This window comes from Ascaphus truei (assembly GCF_040206685.1).
Source record: "Ascaphus truei isolate aAscTru1 chromosome 13 unlocalized genomic scaffold, aAscTru1.hap1 SUPER_13_unloc_5, whole genome shotgun sequence".
Taxonomy (NCBI): domain Eukaryota; kingdom Metazoa; phylum Chordata; class Amphibia; order Anura; family Ascaphidae; genus Ascaphus; species Ascaphus truei.
The window spans coordinates 175,187-197,836 of NW_027453849.1; positions in this window are offsets into that span (position 1 = coordinate 175,187).

A 22,650-nucleotide genomic window follows, 5' to 3' on the forward strand; every position below is an offset into this window, starting at 1 on the left:
CACCTCCGCTGAAGCTGGGATATCCTGAAAGCCTGACTTTGGGGGGTTAGGACTGCTTTAACAGACCTGCTAAAAGATATTCTTGATATCAAATACATATGAAATACATAGAGATGCTCACTTGGCTTGGTATTTTTATTTTGCCTTTAAAATATTTGGGGTTTTGGTTCTGGTTTTGAATAAAGTTTTTGGTGGTCTTTGTTTTGTTATGAATAGCAAGCACTAACAGGGATAATGGCTTGCTGGGAAAACACATTTATTTGATTATCAATGTTACATACCACTACTCTGATCAATAGTGGTCAGAAGTTTCAATATTTAAATACATTTTTAAGCAAGCTCCATGATTGCCTTCTATAGCATTGCTATGTATTGAAACACCAGAGCACCCGTACATTTTAGCTCAATATATGGGGTTTAATCTATAAATATATATATAGATATATATTTATACATATACATATACATATATGATGTGTTGGGATGTAACACAGACAGAAAACTATTTCTAGGTAGTTTTCAACACAAAGTGGCAACTGGCATATAAAACTTGTGCAGTCCATCACCTGCTTTCATGTCCACCTATGAACACAATGACAAATATAGATGTACCATAGCTTTCGGAACTGGATCTTTAAAAATAAAAATAAAAACATAAAAATTGCCTGTTCCTACTGTAGTATTTTGTGGTAATATTATGGTGTGGTATTCTGAGACGTCTGGTATATTGAGGTATCTGGAGGAGCACTCAGGTCAGCTATATCTGTAAATCAAGTGGCAGATTCTGCCCTCGTTTTGTGGCTTTGTCTTTTTTGGGGCCTTTGTATTACTGTAGAGTAGTGGTTTCCAACCTTTTTTTGGTTAAGGAACCATATGTGAAATTCTGAGGGACCCCAACCCTCTCTAACAACGAGTCTAAGATGAGATGCATTGTAATATACCCCAACCCTATCTAATAGTGCGTCTGAGATCAGATGAAGTGTGAGGAACCCCAATCCTCTCTAATAGCGCTTCTGAGATCAGATGCATTGTAAGGAGCCCCAACCCTCTCTAATAGCGCGTCTGAGATCAGATGCATTGTAAGGAACCCCAACCCTCTCCAATAGCGCGTTTGAGATAAGATGCATTGTACTGTAAATTCTTCTGTATTAAGTACAATTTTAAAATGACCTAAAAATTACAGCGAACCCTTTAGGGATGCCCGGGGAATCCTAGGGTTCCTAGGATCCGTGGTTGAAAAACACTGCTGTAGACAATAATTTAAGGATATGGCTGAAAGTAGTCGAACATTACACCCCACGGTGTAGAATTGGTCCAATAGTTATTGACCTAAACTTAGGGCAAGGAAAAAGCATGCCTTATACATAACTAATCCTACTGTATACACTAAGGTTCCTGTGTCTTTTTTTACTATCCCATAGATCCCATAGACGTTTGCCGCTTTGACATTTATGTATACAGTACATGTGTTCTTTTCTATACATTACTGTTCAAATCATTTAAGATTTTGAATTACAAGCCAGATATAAAAGTAAATACAATAAAACAAATATGTGTGTATGTATCTATAATAAATCAGTTTTGACATTTATAAAAAAAAATATTATCCAATTAAGGCCAGGTACCTAACCCCCCTGGGTGTTGTCTACCTCCGTCCCTCCCCCCCGCCCCCCACCCCATCCGTCTTCTTTCTCCCATCCATTGATAGGAGTCATGTTATCTGTTCTGTACCCCATAAAACATTGTGAAAGTAAACAGTTCAGAAATATAGATATTATCCATTTCTTTTTGGGTATGTAAAGGTCACGTTGCTTCCTACCTGCCATGATACAGAGTTAAGGTGGAGATAATTAGTCTCTCTGTACAGCGCCACTCTTTTCCTATCTCTGAGATGTCCACAAAACTAACGGTTTCCTTCGGGAACTAATTCAAGTCACGCACAAACAAGTTTACATTTGTGTATTTATCTCAGTCTCTAAGGCGATTCCATGATGTCATTACAGAACACTGCTGCTGGCATCTCCTAGGAGGCTCAATGATACTGTCTCGTGATGTCATAATAGAGAAATCAGCTACTGTTGACATTTAATTTCAAGTGGTTGAGAAGTGGTTAACTTGAGTAGCAGTCATAAAAATCACAGCTACTGTGATACATTGTATTACATACATTGGGTGACACAAGTACACATATGGACAGTGCCACTGACAGCAGTGGGATCAACATACTGTATCACTGGGTTCAAATGCATTGACTTCATGGCAAGATAAAGTATCACAGATTATAATGAGATGTATCACAGTCTGCGTCTCTGCCCCAGCATGCACCTTGGGGAGAGTCAGTAGGAGGAGTTGGGGAGGAGTTACATGGCACACAGATTATAATGAGATGTATCACAGTCTGCGTCTCTGCCCCAGCTTGCACCTTGGGGAGAGTCAGTAGAAGGAGTTGGGGGGAGTTACATGGTGCACAGATTATAATGAGATGTATCACATTCTGCGTCTCTGCCCCAATTTGCACCTTGGGGAGAGTGAGTAGGATGAGTTGGGGGCAGTTACATGGTGCACAGATTAAAATGAGATGCGTCACAAGTTGCATTTCTCTGATACTTTTTTTTAACCTTTTATTTGCCCAAAACAATCCTCCATATCTGAAGTGCCATAAGTCTAACATACCGCGTCAGAAGTAAGAAACTGTTCTTACAGTATATATGCTGCGGCTCTGCTCCAAAAAATAGAGCCATGCGTCTAAACACAACTACTCTATGTTGCTGCATAGACCTTTTATGTCTAATTCCAGCACTGGGGAAGTGTTCAACTCCATTCAAGGGCAGTCTAAACTAAACTACTACTTTGGTACAGCACTGCACTTTGCTTTAATGCTTCAGACATACACATTATGGGGTTTGAATGGGTCCCCCTGCTTATTTGTGGGGGGATAGAGATGAGTCTTTTACAATGAGAGTGCTACTGGATCTATGTTCTATATACAGTGACACCTCGCAGCCTTAATTACAATTTATTTTGGGATGTTTTTTGTCAGTACACTAAAACCTCCTCTTGGATAGACACAGGGGGATATTCTAGTAGCTGGGAGTTGTGCAAAAGCGTGCAGAAAGAGCCTTATCCGATTGGATTTCTAGAACAGCGGTGCGCAAACTGGGGGGCGCGACCCCCACGCGGGACACAAGACTGCCGTCTGGGGGGCGTGTGGTTTACAGAGGCCCCGCGCGCTTCCCGAAGGCACTTAAATTAAGTGCCGGGGGAGCTGCAGGGCCTCTGTAAACCTTCACTTACCTAGGCTCCGGCGGCTTCCTTCCTGCGTCGCCATGGCAACGCGGCATCAAAATGACGCTGTGAGGTCATGTGACGTCACGTTACTAGGGCAACGTGACGTCATGACGCCGGAGCGCAGGTGAATGGGGGTTCTGCTTTAGATATTGTGAAGCGGGGGCATCCAGACACTGATTAAGGGGTGCAGGAAACTAGTCATTCACACCTGGCTTTTATTTCTAGATCGACATTTACACAGACACACACACACACACACACGTAACAAGGGCTAATTGTAGTATAATGTAATACAATAAATATATTTGTCATTTAAATGGATTTTATTCATATGTTTTATTTTAAAGCGGGGTTGGGGGCGGGGTTGGGGGCGGGACTAGGGGCGGGGTTGGGGGCGGGACTAGGTGGCGAGTAGATTTTTTGGTTGGGCGAGTAGATTTTTGGGTGATTTGTCGAACACTGTATATATTTATATAGATATTAGTATGTACCATTGACTTTTATACACCAAGTGCAATCCATTTCTGTGCGCTAAACAGTATTTTGGGGCTGGGCGCAGATGGAGAAATTTGAACTTAGTACACGAGTGCAATTGAAGTTTGACATGCGCCGAAACCCTCCACCCCTCCCCCCGCTCAGTTTGCGATGCTTAGTATATTGGCCTCAGTAGGTCTCTCCCTTCCACTTCAAAGTAACGTATTGACAACCAAAGGGGACCTGCTACAGTAGTTTTTGGTGATTTCATCAGTCCCACTTGGCAAATAGTATATTGGAGATTCAAAAAAAGAGAAAGCGCTCGTTAAAGTAACACATTCTTTGATATTTTTAATCGAAAACAATGATATTCTTCCAGTGTATTAGTCAAGCACCTTACAGTTCACAAATACACACTAGAGAGGGTTGGGGTTCCTTACAATGCATTGATCAAATACATTGTAAGGAGCCCCAACCCTCTCTAACAGCGCGTCTGAAATCTGCATTGTAAGGAATCCCAACTTTCTCTAATAGCGCGTCTGAGATCAGATGCATTCAAAGGAGCCCCAACCCTCTCTAATAGCGCGTCTGAGATCAGATGCATTGTAAGGAACCCCAACCCTCTCTAATTGTGACCCTTGCACTCACCACGAACAAGGCGGACCCCCGGTACTGAGGTGGGAAAGTAGAAACTGCGCACCCACAGCAGTGGAGGCACGCCTGGATTGTCAGCGTAGCCGGGTCGGGGTTGGAGAGAGAGGGTAGTCCAGATACTTGCCGCGGTCATGGGGAGGAGCCAGTAACGGTAGATGTCCGTTGTGCCGAGGTCGAGGGTTGGAGCTGGTGGGTTAAAAGAATGTCCTATATCCGTGGTCAGGGATGGAGAGATGCAGGTAGTCGAGGGCAAGCTGGGGTCGTTATACAGAGAGCGTCCAAGAGTCTAGCCGTGTCGGTACACATGAGGTCAAACTGAAAGCAAGAGAGGCAAGGCACAAGGCAAAGCAGGAATGTAGGAACACAAGGCTACTATGGTCTATGCTCAGCAATGTGTAACTGAGCAAGCAGAGATTAAATAGGAGGACTGGAGCAATGAAAGTGAGAGGCGGAACAGAGGTGTGGCCCCGCGGGAGCTGTGATTGGACGCAGAGCGCAGGAGACAGGTGGGCATTGTTACGGGTGTTGTGTCGCAGCTGGGGAGTGGTGCACGATCGTCCCGTGAGCGCGCCGCGCGTGAGTGACACGTGACACGAACGGGGGGTGGGACCAAGCTCCATAGAGATGTTTGAAAACCTCTGTGTGCGCGCGCTTTTGTTGCCGGTCATTTGATTAGATGAGTTATTAAAAGCAAATTGTGTAGTTACTGTACACTCTCTCCAGTTCATTTATTTTTTCGTTCCGGTTGTGCATCGCACATTTTTCACTTTGTACTATCTCCCTAGCGAACAACACACCAAAAGGTGCCCTGCAGCAACCCACAGGAGCAGGATTGAACTGATGCACCCTTTGGTTTCATAATCTCCTTTGGTGTCATCCAAAATGGCCTGGCGAAGAGTTTTTCCGTAGAGTCGCTTGTAATGAACTTTGTTATTATTGAGGATAGAGTCTATGATATTGGCCGACTAGCAAGTCTACAGTTATTGATTTAAAAAGTTAACTAGGTGCCATTCCATGTGAACATTTACAGCTGATTTGTGATAGCTCAATAACAGAGCAGAACCAGCTAGGCGCCATCTTTTCTACATGTATATACTGTAAACCCCTAGACTGATCATTTACACCATTTATAAGTGGAGTTGGTAAGGATACCTCTCTATTTATGAGACAAAGGCTTGGACATTACTGTAGTGTTTTTGATTTAAACAAACAGGGCCCAAAATCTACTGTTGGGATTGTTTTTTGGAGACCCAGATTTGGTCTTTGGACTTGTTTTTGTCATAGTTTATAGACTGCTTGTTCACTGGATTGATTGTACTTAATATGTCATACCAAAATATTACACAACATATGAATTTATAGTCACAAATACATTTTGCGAGAGTGTACGCAACAGCTCTACTCTGGGGGCCATGATGTTCACTTTTAAATGTCACATCTTCTTTAATATACACTAATGCAACATAGAGCGCTCCCAGGTGGTATCGAATTGGTCTAACTGCATCAATACGAGGCTCCCAACATGTTTCACAGACTCTCTTTAGTGTTAAATTGGGTAAGGATTTTAAAAGAATGATTTATCTGTTGGTGGACCTGGGGAAGAAATTATACAACGGTTGAATTAAGCCCAAAAATTAAATGGCACCTATATTGGGTTTGGCAGTGTTGTTAACCACTAGGTTCAAATAATGAGAACTACATGGTACATAAAACGCACGTGGGTTCATGTTCAACATGTCTTTGAACTCCATTATGCTTTCCCCGCATATTTGCAGCATTGTCATAGCTTTGGCCCTGCATATTTTCTACATTTATATTGAGATCCAATAGTTCCTTTATTATCCAATCACTTAAGATGATGTCATTTCTGCCAAAAAATAAAATGGAAGCCATCACATGGTACATCCACCAATTAGATTGGTGGATATATCATTTGTCAGTCAAATGTGATGTCACAGGCCTTATATAAAGTCTGTCATGTCTTATTTGACCCTAAGAAGCCGTCTGATCAACATCTCCCGGACCTGTGAAGAAGAAAAAACTACTCACCCGGGCCCACTCTTCCAGCAACTGAGGATCATGGACCCACCCTCCCCATGGCTTTCTTTCACCCCCCCTCCCCATGTCTCTTTCATCCCCCCATGTCTCTCTATCGCCTCCCTCCCCATGTCTCTTTCACCCCTCTCCCCATGTCTCTTTTTCACGCCCCACCCCATGGCTCTCTTTCACCCCCCTCTCTATGTCTCTTGCACCCCCTCCCCGTGTTTCTCTATCATCCCCCCCCTCCAAATGTCTCTCTATCACCCCCCCTCTAAATGTCTCTCGATCACCTCCCCATGTCTCTTTCACCCTCCCCTCCCAATGTCTCTTCACCCCTGCTCCCATGTCTCTTCACCCCTGCTCCCCATGTCTCTTTACCCCTGTTCCCATGTCTCTTCACCGCCGCTCCCCATGACTCTTTCACCCACTCCCCATGTCTCTTTCACCCACTCCCCATGTCTCTTTCACCCCTCCCCATGTCTCTCTTTTAAACCCATTCCCATGTCTCTATATCACCCCCTACCTATGTCTCTCTTTCACCCTCCTCCCCTCGCCATGTCTCTTTCACCCCCCTCCCCTCACCATGTCTCTCCTTCACCCCCCTCCCCTCGCCATGACTCTCACCCCTCCACCTTCCTTCCACATGTCATAAACTCACACACACACTCACACTTAACAATTCTTGGTATATCTATAGAGGGTATTACTGTGCATCTGTATTATTTTTTAGTATAATGCTACTAGTAGTAGTACTTTTTTTTAAACAACTCTGAATTAAAATTTTAATGTATCATAATGTAACAATCATTTTTTGTTTCTATAGCAACCATTTACAAAGTCACATCCCCTTCCTATTTTGAAACAGGCTCTGGCAACCCCCCCCCCTTTTTTTGAACACTGCCCTCTCCCTAGCTGTGCAAAACTCAATTGTATCCAGTGACTGCCTGGTCACATGATCACCCCAGAGAACTTTGCATTTTTGGTCCTCTTCTGCTGCACTGGCAACCATTTAGTCAACCCCCGAGCCGAATCTTCACCGATCAATCGCAACTTAGCTAATTACTTATCAATGTGTGGATTGTATTGATGCACATATCAAAGGGATTTTTTTTTTTTAAACGACAGCTTGGACTGCTGCTTTAAAGGTGGGCAGACTAAGTTTGGAAACGGGGAGGAGTCACAGACCTCCAAACAATTTAAATCTGCGCACACAAACCCATGTAAACTCAACCCCAGACCCACCTCACCATATATATTTGTCTTAAGGAGTGCTACTGGGTATGTGACATTGTACAGTATAAACACAAGGAAGAGAAGCCCAATGCAACATGATCCTCCGCCGACTTAAATTTAACATGTCAAAAACAGAACTCCTTATATTTCATGCCAAACCTGGCCCTACTACCACCTTCCACATTACTGTTGGAAGAACTACTATACATGCAGTAGCCCAAGCACGCTGCCCTGGGGGTCACAGACTCCTCTCTCACATTCAAAAGGTAGCTAAACCTGTCGTTTTTTCTTCCGCAAGATACACCCTTCCACTGTTGCTCGACAGCTAAAACTCTGACACAGACCCTCATTCTCTACCATCTCAAATACTGGAACCTTCTGCTGTCCGGTCTTACTGCCTCTCACCTGTCTCCCCTACAATCTATCCTAAACGCTGCCAGAATCACTCTACTCTTTCCTAAATCTGTCTCAGCGTCTCCCCTGCTGAAATCCCTCTCCTGGCTTCCTATCAAATCCCGTATCTCACACTCAATTCTCCTCCTCACTTTTAAAGCTTTACACTCTTCTGCCCCTCCTTACAGCTCAGCTCTAATTTCTCGCTATGCACCATCCCGACTCTTGCGATCCGCCCAATGATGTCTTCTATCTACCCCTTTTGTATCTAAAGCCCTCTCTCGCCTTAAACCTTTCTCACTGACTGCCCTCACCTCTGGAGTGCCCTTCCCATCAATACCCGACTAGCACCTTCTCTATCCACCTTTAAGACCCACATTCTAACACATCTGCTTAAAGAAGCATGTGAGTAGCTCCGAGGCTGATACTATAGACCGCATACAAAAAGCTTGGCCCATTGCAGACGCACTTACCAGAACGCCGTCCTACTGTCTCTGTATGTTCTACCTACCAATTAGATTGTAAGCTCTTCAGAGCAGGGACTCCTTTTCCTAAATGTTACTTTTATGTCTGAAGCACTTATTCCCATGATCTGTTATTTGTATTATTTATATGATTGTCACGTGTATTACTGCGGTGAAGCGCTTTCTACATAAATGGCGCTATATAAATAAAGACATACAGTACATACAAACATACAACATGACAAAGCATATAGTTAAATATTTATCTGTTTCTCTCTCATAAGTGGGGTCCGACTTACTTATCTCTCTCTCTCTCTCTCTCTCTCTCTCTCTCTCTCTCTCTCTCTCTCTCTCTCTCTCGTATCATCAAGAGGGTAATCTAAAGTTAATTTGCAGAATTTCAATAACCCTTGGCATTTGTAAATAGTTTCTTTAGTAAATAAAGAGTTCAATTGAAAATAGATACATTTTATTGAAGAGTTTTAAATATATTCTTAGTAAAATATGTTACAAACTGACTTATAAATATAAATCTTATTTACAGATAGTCACAGAGCTTGGCATCAGTTACAGATTAGTCAGGGTTTTTTTTTGTTTTTTTAGGGCTTAAGTATCTCATGGGGGAAATAAGTCTGGATGGTGGGTATCCGTAACGTTTAGAGATGTTATGATCCTTCTGCCTCTGAACAAAGCACTGTAGCCTCCCCTTGGAGGTATGTTGACAGGCTTACTCCCTCTCCAGTTGTGATTTCCTTTTCATAGCCTCTCTCTCCTCTCTCTGTTCTTGTGGAATAGGTATGGAAACCTCAAGCTCTTGGAGAGGCTGTTGACAGAAGGATGGAGTGAAGTTGTCCACTCTGCTGGGTACATTGATAGGAAGCTGCAGGTTAGAAAGCTGGTGCTTCTGGTTGAAAGGAGCTTGAATGGGGATAGTGGTTTGGCTGACCTTTTTAATGCATGTCACTGCAGCTTTCCGTTCTATGGATATCACTGGGAAGTGTTTGGGATTCTCTATAACTGAAGCTTTGTTTTCCCCACGTTGTTTGATTTCACTGGTTTTAATGCCAGGAGCTGGAATGGGGATAGTGGTTTGGCTCACCTTTTCAATGCATCTTACTGCAGCTTCCTGTTCTATGGATATCACTGGGAAGTGTTTGGGATTCTCTATAACTGAAGCTTTGTTTTCCCCATGTTGTTTGATTTCACTGGTTTTAATGTCAGGTCTTGTGTACTCATGTATTTTAAATAGCCTAGGCCTGGCATTAATACCGACACCTTTAATTCCAGAAATACTGTCCTGTTTTTTGGCCATGAACCTTTTAATCGCATCAGTAAGAGACCACTGAACATGAGAAGCAGAAGTCTGGCTTTGGCGTCCTTGCATTGGTCCAAGCTTATTTCCAAGTGTAATGGATTCTGCGGGTGCCCCTGGACCTGTGGGACCTGCTTTTTTACCCAATGGGTGAAATACTTGAACAGAGTTAATCATTTGGAGGCTGAGGTTGCTGTGATGGGCTTTCACCTTTCCTTGTTCAGAAGGTTCCAATGACTTCTTGCCCTTCCCAAGAACTTCTGAATTCACTCCAGGCTGATTAGCACTTTTTCTTTTGAGAGCTTTGGGGTTATTATCAGTACCACAAGCCAGCGCTTGCTCAAAACTGAAAACGCTGGTCTGGTTCTTTGTTTTCTTCACTAGCTGCTTAATATTGCTGTTCTGTTTACGTTTGATCCCCATCTCTTGAGGTGTCTTCCGCTCAGGACTATGAGTAACTGCAGGAGACTTTGCATCTTTACATTTGATCCCCATCTCCTGAGGTGTCTTCCGCTCAGGACTATGAGTAACAGCAGGTGTTTTTGCATATTTACGTTTGATCCCGATCTCCTGAGGTGTCTTCCGCTCAGGACAATGAGTAACTGCAGGAGTCTTTGCATTTTTAAGTTTGATCCCCATCTCCTGAGGTGTCTTCCGCTCAGGACTATGAGTAACTGCAGGAGTTTTTGCATATTTACGTTTGATCCCCATCTCCTGAGGTGTCTTCCGCTCAGGACTATGAGTAACTGCAGGAGTCTTTGCATCTTTACGTTTGATCCCGATCTCCTGAGTTTTCTTCAGTTTAGGATTAATATGAGTAACAGCAGGTGTCTTTGCATCCATTGTACCTTCACGGCTTTGCTGCATCTTTTCAGATACCTTATTGGAAATGTGGGCACCTGAGAGACAAACACGTTTCATCTTTTTTAACAGAACAGCCTCGTCACCAGATTGTGGGCCATGGGGTGACTTCCCTGGTATAGGAGCAGAAGAATGATTTACTGGCTTTGACATTGGTTTTACCTTCTTTTGCAGTGCAGTTTGAGGGACTTGATCCTTTGCAGCTGAATAAAGGATCTTTTTCTTCTTTGTTTCCACTTTGGAGCACTTTGGTACCCCCTCAGACTTTGACGGACACTCAGTCTTCACTGAACTCAGCACGTTATTACGAACCTTCTGAGCAATATGTGAGGGGGCCTTCACCTCTGAAGATCTCTTCGCCATATCTTTTAACCCACCCCTTTTCCACACTGGCACATATAACTCTTTGTTGCTTTGCACATCAATATGTAACTTTGAGAGGTGGCTCAGCTTCCGAGCTGGTTGAGTTGGGTACATTAGAGGTGGTTCACTTTTTTCATTAGCAGCAAGCTGAACTGCTCCTTGTGTAATTAAACTGGCCTGGGAAATATGTTGGGCTCCAAGCGAGGTCTGACACACTGTAACAAAATCAAAAAGGAGAAATAATCAATTATCATAAATACCAACACATTGTACATAATAACACAAAGGAAGAAAAGCAAACACATGCTTAATCCCTTCAGTATTGGCTAGAACTACATACTGTAGAGTTCTATATATTTGTAACACTACAGTGGCGAATGACCGTAATTAAAGATCTTTATAACAGGTAATGGTATCGGTCAAGGAGAAGATTTTGAACAATGATTAGTAAAGATTCTCCATATCTCACCTTGTAAGGTCTGCATTCCTCTAAGGGGTATGAATGGTGGCTGCTGAAGTTGTGCATACTGGGTGGCCATTATACAAGGCCCTATTGTAGCACGTCTTTCCAAATGTGTGTTGGGACGGAAAGTAACAGGCTGCGTTGTGGCTTCTCCCCTAACCTGTCCTGCAAATCCTGTGTATCCTCCTGTAGCAGTGTGGTAGAATCCTCCGTTCATGTCCGATACACGAGGGTAAGCGCGTGTTGCCTGTGGGATCTGCTGTAGATACATTGGTGTTCCTGCAGACCCTTGTTGCAAAATCATGCCTTGGGCCCCATGTCTGTAGACTTCTGTATTCCTCCCTACTGGGTGGAAGCTGTTGCTCCATGAAGGGTAAGCAGTGGTGACTGCAGGAGCACTGCAGGTCGGTGGAGGGTTCACAGCAGAGGAATTTAAAAACTGATCTGTAAGGAAGAAAGGTAAAAGTGAAGGGCCAGAAAAGCACAATCAAGGCACATTTCTTTAACACACGGGGACTCAACTCCAGTCATCAAACCCCCCACAATAGGTCAACTTTTCAGGATATTCCAGCTTTAGCACAGGTGGCCCAATCACTCAATCAGCCTCTGATTGAGTCACCTGTGCTGAAGCAGGGACTGATTGAGCGAGCTGTGCTGAAGCAGGGACGGATTGAGCCACCTCCGCTGAAGCTGGGATATCCTGAAAGCCTGACTTTGGGGGGTTAGGACTGCTTTAACAGACCTGCTAAAAGATATTCTTGATATCAAATACATATGAAATACATAGAGATGCTCACTTGGCTTGGTATTTTTATTTTGCCTTTAAAATATTTGGGGTTTTGGTTCTGGTTTTGAATAAAGTTTTTGGTGGTCTTTGTTTTGTTATGAATAGCAAGCACTAACAGGGATAATGGCTTGCTGGGAAAACACATTTATTTGATTATCAATGTTACAGACCGCTACTCTGATCAATAGTGGTCAGAAGTTTCAATATTTAAATACATTTTTAAGCAAGCTCCATGATTGCCTTCTATAGCATTGCTATGTATTGAAACACCAGAGCACCCGTACATTTTAGCTCAATATATGGGGTTTAATCTATAAATATATATATAGATATATATTTATACATATACATATACATATATGATGTGTTGGGATGTAACACAGACAGAAAACTATTTCTAGGTAGTTTTCAACACAAAGTGGCAACTGGCATATAAAACTTGTGCAGTCCATCACCTGCTTTCATGTCCACCTATGAACACAATGACAAATATAGATGTACCATAGCTTTCGGAACTGGATCTTTAAAAATAAAAATAAAAACATAAAAATTGCCTGTTCCTACTGTAGTATTTTGTGGTAATATTATGGTGTGGTATTCTGAGACGTCTGGTATATTGAGGTATCTGGAGGAGCACTCAGGTCAGCTATATCTGTAAATCAAGTGGCAGATTCTGCCCTCGTTTTGTGGCTTTGTCTTTTTTGGGGCCTTTGTATTACTGTAGAGTAGTGGTTTCCAAACTTTTTTTGGTTAAGGAACCATATGTGAAATTCTGAGGGACCCCAACCCTCTCTAACAACGAGTCTAAGATGAGATGCATTGTAATATACCCCAACCCTATCTAATAGTGCGTCTGAGATCAGATGAAGTGTGAGGAACCCCAATCCTCTCTAATAGCGCTTCTGAGATCAGATGCATTGTAAAGAGCCCCAACCCTCTCTAATAGCGCGTCTGAGATCAGATGCATTGTAAGGAACCCCAACCCTCTCCAATAGCGCGTTTGAGATAAGATGCATTGTACTGTAAATTCTTCTGTATTAAGTACAATTTTAAAATGACCTAAAAATTACAGCGAACCCTTTAGGGATGCCCGGGGAATCCTAGGGTTCCTAGGATCCGTGGTTGAAAAACACTGCTGTAGACAATAATTTAAGGATATGGCTGAAAGTAGTCGAACATTACACCCCACGGTGTAGAATTGGTCCAATAGTTATTGACCTAAACTTAGGGCAAGGAAAAAGCATGCCTTATACATAACTAATCCTACTGTATACACTAAGGTTCCTGTGTCTTTTTTTACTATCCCATAGATCCCATAGACGTTTGCCGCTTTGACATTTATGTATACAGTACATGTGTTCTTTTCTATACATTACTGTTCAAATCATTTAAGATTTTGAATTACAAGCCAGATATAAAAGTAAATACAATAAAACAAATATGTGTGTATGTATCTATAATAAATCAGTTTTGACATTTATAAAAAAAAATATTATCCAATTAAGGCCAGGTACCTAACCCCCCTGGGTGTTGTCTACCTCCGTCCCTCCCCCCCGCCCCCCACCCCATCCGTCTTCTTTCTCCCATCCATTGATAGGAGTCATGTTATCTGTTCTGTACCCCATAAAACATTGTGAAAGTAAACAGTTCAGAAATATAGATATTATCCATTTCTTTTTGGGTATGTAAAGGTCACGTTGCTTCCTACCTGCCATGATACAGAGTTAAGGTGGAGATAATTAGTCTCTCTGTACAGCGCCACTCTTTTCCTATCTCTGAGATGTCCACAAAACTAACGGTTTCCTTCGGGAACTAATTCAAGTCACGCACAAACAAGTTTACATTTGTGTATTTATCTCAGTCTCTAAGGCGATTCCATGATGTCATTACAGAACACTGCTGCTGGCATCTCCTAGGAGGCTCAATGATACTGTCTCGTGATGTCATAATAGAGAAATCAGCTACTGTTGACATTTAATTTCAAGTGGTTGAGAAGTGGTTAACTTGAGTAGCAGTCATAAAAATCACAGCTACTGTGATACATTGTATTACATACATTGGGTGACACAAGTACACATATGGACAGTGCCACTGACAGCAGTGGGATCAACATACTGTATCACTGGGTTCAAATGCATTGACTTCATGGCAAGATAAAGTATCACAGATTATAATGAGATGTATCACAGTCTGCGTCTCTGCCCCAGCATGCACCTTGGGGAGAGTCAGTAGGAGGAGTTGGGGAGGAGTTACATGGCACACAGATTATAATGAGATGTATCACAGTCTGCGTCTCTGCCCCAGCTTGCACCTTGGGGAGAGTCAGTAGAAGGAGTTGGGGGGAGTTACATGGTGCACAGATTAAAATGAGATGCGTCACAAGTTGCATTTCTCTGATACTTTTTTTTAACCTTTTATTTGCCCAAAACAATCCTCCATATCTGAAGTGCCATAAGTCTAACATACCGCGTCAGAAGTAAGAAACTGTTCTTACAGTATATATGCTGCGGCTCTGCTCCAAAAAATAGAGCCATGCGTCTAAACACAACTACTCTATGTTGCTGCATAGACCTTTTATGTCTAATTCCAGCACTGGGGAAGTGTTCAACTCCATTCAAGGGCAGTCTAAACTAAACTACTACTTTGGTACAGCACTGCACTTTGCATTAATGCTTCAGACATACACATTATGGGCTTTGAATGGGTCCCCCTGCTTATTTGTGGGGGGATAGAGATGAGTCTTTTACAATGAGAGTGCTACTGGATCTATGTTCTATATACAGTGACACCTCGCAGCCTTAATTACAATTTATTTTGGGATGTTTTTTGTCAGTACACTAAAACCTCCTCTTGGATAGACACAGGGGGATATTCTAGTAGCTGGGAGTTGTGCAAAAGCGTGCAGAAAGAGCCTTATCCGATTGGATTTCTAGAACAGAGGTGCGCAAACTGGGGGGCGCGACCCCCACGCGGGGCGCAAGACTGCCGTCTGGGGGGCGTGGGGTTTACAGAGGCCCTGCGCGCTTCCCGAAGGCACTTAAATTAAGTGCCGGGGGAGCTGCAGGGCCTCTGTAAACCTTCACTTACCTAGGCTCCGGCGGCTTCCTTCCTGCGTCGCCATGGCAACGCGGCATCAAAATGACGCTGTGAGGTCATGTGACGTCACGTTACTAGGGCAACGTGACGTCATGACGCCGGAGCGCAGGTGAATGGGGGTTCTGCTTTAGATATTGTGAAGCGGGGGCATCCAGACACTGATTAAGGGGTGCAGGAAACTAGTCATTCACACCTGGCTTTTATTTCTAGATCGACATTTACACAGACACACACACACACACACGTAACAAGGGCTAATTGTAGTATAATGTAATACAATAAATATATTTGTCATTTAAATGGATTTTATTCATATGTTTTATTTTAAAGCGGGGTTGGGGGCGGGGTTGGGGGCGGGACTAGGGGCGGGACTAGGTGGCGAGTAGATTTTTTGGTTGGGCGAGTAGATTTTTGGGTGATTTGTCGAACACTGTATATATTTATATAGATATTAGTATGTACCATTGACTTTTATACACCAAGTGCAATCCATTTCTGTGCGCTAAACAGCATTTTGGGGCTGGGCGCAGATGGAGAAATTTGAACTTAGTACACGAGTGCAATTGAAGTTTGACATGCGCCGAAACCCTCCACCCCTCCCCCCGCTCAGTTTGCGATGCTTAGTATATTGGCCTCAGTAGGTCTCTCCCTTCCACTTCAAAGTAACGTATTGACAACCAAAGGGGACCTGCTACAGTAGTTTTTGGTGATTTCATCAGTCCCACTTGGCAAATAGTATATTGGAGATTCAAAAAAAGAGAAAGCGCTCGTTAAAGTAACACATTCTTTGATATTTTTAATCGAAAACAATGATATTCTTCCAGTGTATTAGTCAAGCACCTTACAGTTCACAAATACACACTAGAGAGGGTTGGGGTTCCTTACAATGCATTGATCAAATACATTGTAAGGAGCCCCAACCCTCTCTAACAGCGCGTCTGAAATCTGCATTGTAAGGAATCCCAACTTTCTCTAATAGCGCGTCTGAGATCAGATGCATTCAAAGGAGCCCCAACCCTCTCTAATAGCGCGTCTGAGATCAGATGCATTGTAAGGAACCCCAACCCTCTCTAATTGTGACCCTTGCACTCACCACGAACAAGGCGGACCCCCGGTACTGAGGTGGGAAAGTAGAAACTGCGCACCCACAGCAGTGGAGGCACGCCTGGATTGTCAGCGTAGCCGGGTCGGGGTTGGAGAGAGAGGGTAGTCCAGATACTTGCCGCGGTCATGGGGAGGAGCCAGTAACGGTAGATGTCCGTTGTGCCGAGGTCGAGGGTTGGAGCTGGTGGGTTAAAAGAATGTCCTATATCCGTGGTCAGGGATGGAGAGATGCAGGTAGTCGAGGGCAAGCTGGGGTCGTTATACAGAGAGCGTCCAAGAGTCTAGCCGTGTCGGTACACATGAGGTCAAACTGAAAGCAAGAGAGGCAAGGCGCAAGGCAAAGCAGGAATGTAGGAACACAAGGCTACTATGGTCTATGCTCAGCAATGTGTAACTGAGCAAGCAGAGATTAAATAGGAGGACTGGAGCAATGAAAGTGAGAGGCGGAACGGAGGTGTGGCCCCGCGGGAGCTGTGATTGGACGCAGAGCGCAGGAGACAGGTGGGCATTGTTACGGGTGTTGTGTCGCAGCTGGGGAGTGGTGCACGATCGTCCCGTGAGCGCGCCGCGCGTGAGTGACACGTGACACGAACGGGGGGTGGGACCAAGCTCCATAGAGATGTTTGAAAACCTCTGTGTGCGCGCGCTTTTGTTGCCGGTCATTTGATTAGATGAGTTATTAAAAGCAAATTGTGTAGTTACTGTACACTCTCTCCAGTTCATTTATTTTTTCGTTCCGGTTGTGCATCGCACATTTTTCACTTTGTACTATCTCCCTAGCGAACAACACACCAAAAGGTGCCCTGCAGCAACCCACAGGAGCAGGATTAAACTGATGCACCCTTTGGTTTCATAATCTCCTTTGGTGTCATCCAAAATGGCCTGGCGAAGAGTTTTTCCGTAGAGTCGCTTGTAATGAACTTTGTTATTATTGAGGATAGAGTCTATGATATTGGCCGACTAGCAAGTCTACAGTTATTGATTTAAAAAGTTAACTAGGTGCCATTCCATGTGAACATTTACAGCTGATTTGTGATAGCTCAATAACAGAGCAGAACCAGCTAGGCGCCATCTTTTCTACATGTATATACTGTAAACCCCTAGACTGATCATTTACACCATTTATAAGTGGAGTTGGTAAGGATACCTCTCTATTTATGAGACAAAGGCTTGGACATTTTTGATTTAAACAAACAGGGCCCAAAATCTACTGTTGGGATTGTTTTTTGGAGCCCCAGATTTGGTCTTTGGACTTGTTTTTGTCATAGTTTATAGACTGCTTGTTCACTGGATTGATTGTACTTAATATGTCATACCAAAATATTACACAACATATGAATTTATAGTCACAAATACATTTTGCGAGAATGTACGCAACAGCTCTACTCTGGGGGCCATGATGTTCACTTTTAAATGTCACATCTTCTTTAATATACACTAATGCAACATAGAGCGCTCCCAGGTGGTATCGAATTGGTCTAACTGCATCAATACGAGGCTCCCAACATGTTTCACAGACTCTCTTTAGTGTTAAATTGGGTAAGGATTTTAAAAGAATGATTTATCTGTTGGTGGACCTGGGGAAGAAATTATACAACGGTTGAATTAAGCCCAAAAATTAAATGGCACCTATATTGGGTTTGGCAGTGTTGTTAACCACTAGGTTCAAATAATGAGAACTACATGGTACATAAAACGCACGTGGGTTCATGTTCAACATGTCTTTGAACTCCATTATGCTTTCCCCGCATATTTGCAGCATTGTCATAGCTTTGGCCCTGCATATTTTCTACATTTATATTGAGATCCAATAGTTCCTTTATTATCCAATCACTTAAGATGATGTCATTTCTGCCAAAAAATAAAATGGAAGCCATCACATGGTACATCCACCAATTAGATTGGTGGATATATCATTTGTCAGTCAAATGTGATGTCACAGGCCTTATATAAGGTCTGTCATGTCTTATTTGACCCTAAGAAGCCGTCTGATCAACATCTCCCGGACCTGTGAAGAAGAAAAAACTACTCACCCGGGCCCACTCTTCCAGCAACTGAGGATCATGGACCCACCCTCCCCATGGCTTTCTTTCACCCCCCCTCCCCATGTCTCTTTCATCCCCCCATGTCTCTCTATCGCCTCCCTCCCCATGTCTCTTTCACCCCTCTCCCCATGTCTCTTTTTCACGCCCCACCCCATGGCTCTCTTTCACCCCCCTCTCTATGTCTCTTGCACCCCCTCCCCGTGTTTCTCTATCATCCCCCCCCTCCAAATGTCTCTCTATCACCCCCCCTCTAAATGTCTCTCGATCACCTCCCCATGTCTCTTTCACCCTCCCCTCCCAATGTCTCTTCACCCCTGCTCCCATGTCTCTTCACCCCTGCTCCCCATGTCTCTTTACCCCTGTTCCCATGTCTCTTCACCGCCGCTCCCCATGACTCTTTCACCCACTCCCCATGTCTCTTTCACCCACTCCCCATGTCTCTTTCACCCCTCCCCATGTCTCTCTTTTAAACCCATTCCCATGTCTCTATATCACCCCCTACCTATGTCTCTCTTTCACCCTCCTCCCCTCGCCATGTCTCTTTCACCCCCCTCCCCTCACCATGTCTCTCCTTCACCCCCCTCCCCTCGCCATGACTCTCACCCCTCCACCTTCCTTCCACATGTCATAAACTCACACACACACTCACACTTAACAATTCTTGGTATATCTATAGAGGGTATTACTGTGCATCTGTATTATTTTTTAGTATAATGCTACTAGTAGTAGTACTTTTTTTTAAACAACTCTGAATTAAAATTTTAATGTATCATAATGTAACAATCATTTTTTGTTTCTATAGCAACCATTTACAAAGTCACATCCCCTTCCTATTTTGAAACAGGCTCTGGCAACCACCCCCCCTTTTTTTGAACACTGCCCTCTCCCTAGCTGTGCAAAACTCAATTGTATCCAGTGACTGCCTGGTCACATGATCACCCCAGAGAACTTTGCATTTTTGGTCCTCTTCTGCTGCACTGGCAACCATTTAGTCAACCCCCGAGCCGAATCTTCACCGATCAATCGCAACTTAGCTAATTACTTATCAATGTGTGGATTGTATTGATGCACATATCAAAGGGATTTTTTTTTTTTAAACGACAGCTTGGACTGCTGCTTTAAAGGTGGGCAGAGTAAGTTTGGAAACGGGGAGGAGTCACAGACCTCCAAACAATTTAAATCTGCGCACACAAACCCATGTAAACTCAACCCCAGACCCACCTCACCATATATATTTGTCTTAAGGAGTGCTACTGGGTATGTGACATTGTACAGTATAAACACAAGGAAGAGAAGCCCAATGCAACATGATCCTCCGCCGACTTAAATTTAACATGTCAAAAACAGAACTCCTTATATTTCATGCCAAACCTGGCCCTACTACCACCTTCCACATTACTGTTGGAAGAACTACTATACATGCAGTAGCCCAAGCACGCTGCCCTGGGGGTCACAGACTCCTCTCTCACATTCAAAAGGTAGCTAAACCTGTCGTTTTTTCTTCCGCAAGATACACCCTTCCACTGTTGCTCGACAGCTAAAACTCTGACACAGACCCTCATTCTCTACCATCTCAAATACTGGAACCTTCTGCTGTCCGGTCTTACTGCCTCTCACCTGTCTCCCCTACAATCTATCCTAAACGCTGCTGCCAGAATCACTCTACTCTTTCCTAAATCTGTCTCAGCGTCTCCCCTGCTGAAATCCCTCTCCTGGCTTCCTATCAAATCCCGTATCTCACACTCAATTCTCCTCCTCACTTTTAAAGCTTTACACTCTTCTGCCCCTCCTTACAGCTCAGCTCTAATTTCTCGCTATGCACCATCCCGACTCTTGCGATCCGCCCAATGATGTCTTCTATCTACCCCTTTTGTATCTAAAGCCCTCTCTCGCCTTAAACCTTTCTCACTGACTGCCCTCACCTCTGGAGTGCCCTTCCCATCAATACCCGACTAGCACCTTCTCTATCCACCTTTAAGACCCACATTCTAACACATCTGCTTAAAGAAGCATGTGAGTAGCTCCGAGGCTGATACTATAGACCGCATACAAAAAGCTTGGCCCATTGCAGACGCACTTACCAGAACGCCGTCCTACTGTCTCTGTATGTTCTACCTACCAATTAGATTGTAAGCTCTTCAGAGCAGGGACTCCTTTTCCTAAATGTTACTTTTATGTCTGAAGCACTTATTCCCATGATCTGTTATTTGTATTATTTATATGATTGTCACGTGTATTACTGCGGTGAAGCGCTTTCTACATAAATGGCGCTATATAAATAAAGACATACAGTACATACATACATACAACATACAACATGACAAAGCATATAGTTAAATATTTATCTGTTTCTCTCTCATAAGTGGGGTCCGACTTACTTATCTCTCTCTCTCTCTCTCTCTCTCTCTCTCTCTCTCTCTCTCTCTCTCTCTCTCTCTCTCTCTCTCTCTCTCTCTCTCTCTCTCTCTCTCTCTCTCTCTCTCTCTCTCTCTCTCTCGTATCATCAAGAGGGTAATCTAAAGTTAATTTGCAGAATTTCAATAACCCTTGGCATTTGTAAATAGTTTCTTTAGTAAATAAAGAGTTCAATTGAAAATAGATACATTTTATTGAAGAGTTTTAAATATATTCTTAGTAAAATATGTTACAAACTGACTTATAAATATAAATCTTATTTACAGATAGTCACAGAGCTTGGCATCAGTTACAGATTAGTCAGGGTTTTTTTTTGTTTTTTTAGGGCTTAAGTATCTCATGGGGGAAATAAGTCTGGATGGTGGGTATCCGTAACGTTTAGAGATGTTATGATCCTTCTGCCTCTGAACAAAGCACTGTAGCCTCCCCTTGGAGGTATGTTGACAGGCTTACTCCCTCTCCAGTTGTGATTTCCTTTTCATAGCCTCTCTCTCCTCTCTCTGTTCTGGTGGAATAGGTATGGAAACCTCAAGCTCTTGGAGAGGCTGTTGACAGATGGATGGAGTGAAGTTGTCCACTCTGCTGGGTACATTGATAGGAAGCTGCAGGTTAGAAAGCTGGTGCTTCTGGTTGAAAGGAGCTTGAATGGGGATAGTGGTTTGGCTGACCTTTTTAATGCATGTCACTGCAGATTTCCGTTCTATGGATATCACTGGGAAGTGTTTGGGATTCTCTATAACTGAAGCTTTGTTTTCCCCACGTTGTTTGATTTCACTGGTTTTAATGCCAGGAGCTGGAATGGGGATAGTGGTTTGGCTCACCTTTTCAATGCATCTTACTGCAGCTTCCTGTTCTATGGATATCACTGGGAAGTGTTTGGGATTCTCTATAACTGAAGCTTTGTTTTCCCCATGTTGTTTGATTTCACTGGTTTTAATGTCAGGTCTTGTGTACTCATGTATTTTAAATAGCCTAGGCCTGGCATTAATACCGACACCTTTAATTCCAGAAATACTGTCCTGTTTTTTGGCCATGAACCTTTTAATCGCATCAGTAAGAGACCACTGAACATGAGAAGCAGAAGTCTGGCTTTGGCGTCCTTGCATTGGTCCAAGCTTATTTCCAAGTGTAATGGATTCTGCGGGTGCCCCTGGACCTGTGGGACCTGCTTTTTTACCCAATGGGTGAAATACTTGAACAGAGTTAATCATTTGGAGGCTGAGGTTGCTGTGATGGGCTTTCACCTTTCCTTGTTCAGAAGGTTCCAATGACTTCTTGCCCTTCCCAAGAACTTCTGAATTCACTCCAGGCTGATTAGCACTTTTTCTTTTGAGAGCTTTGGGGTTATTATCAGTACCACAAGCCAGCGCTTGCTCAAAACTGAAAACGCTGGTCTGGTTCTTTGTTTTCTTCACTAGCTGCTTAATATTGCTGTTCTGTTTACGTTTGATCCCCATCTCTTGAGGTGTCTTCCGCTCAGGACTATGAGTAACTGCAGGAGACTTTGCATCTTTACATTTGATCCCCATCTCCTGAGGTGTCTTCCGCTCAGGACTATGAGTAACAGCAGGTGTTTTTGCATATTTACGTTTGATCCCGATCTCCTGAGGTGTCTTCCGCTCAGGACAATGAGTAACTGCAGGAGTCTTTGCATTTTT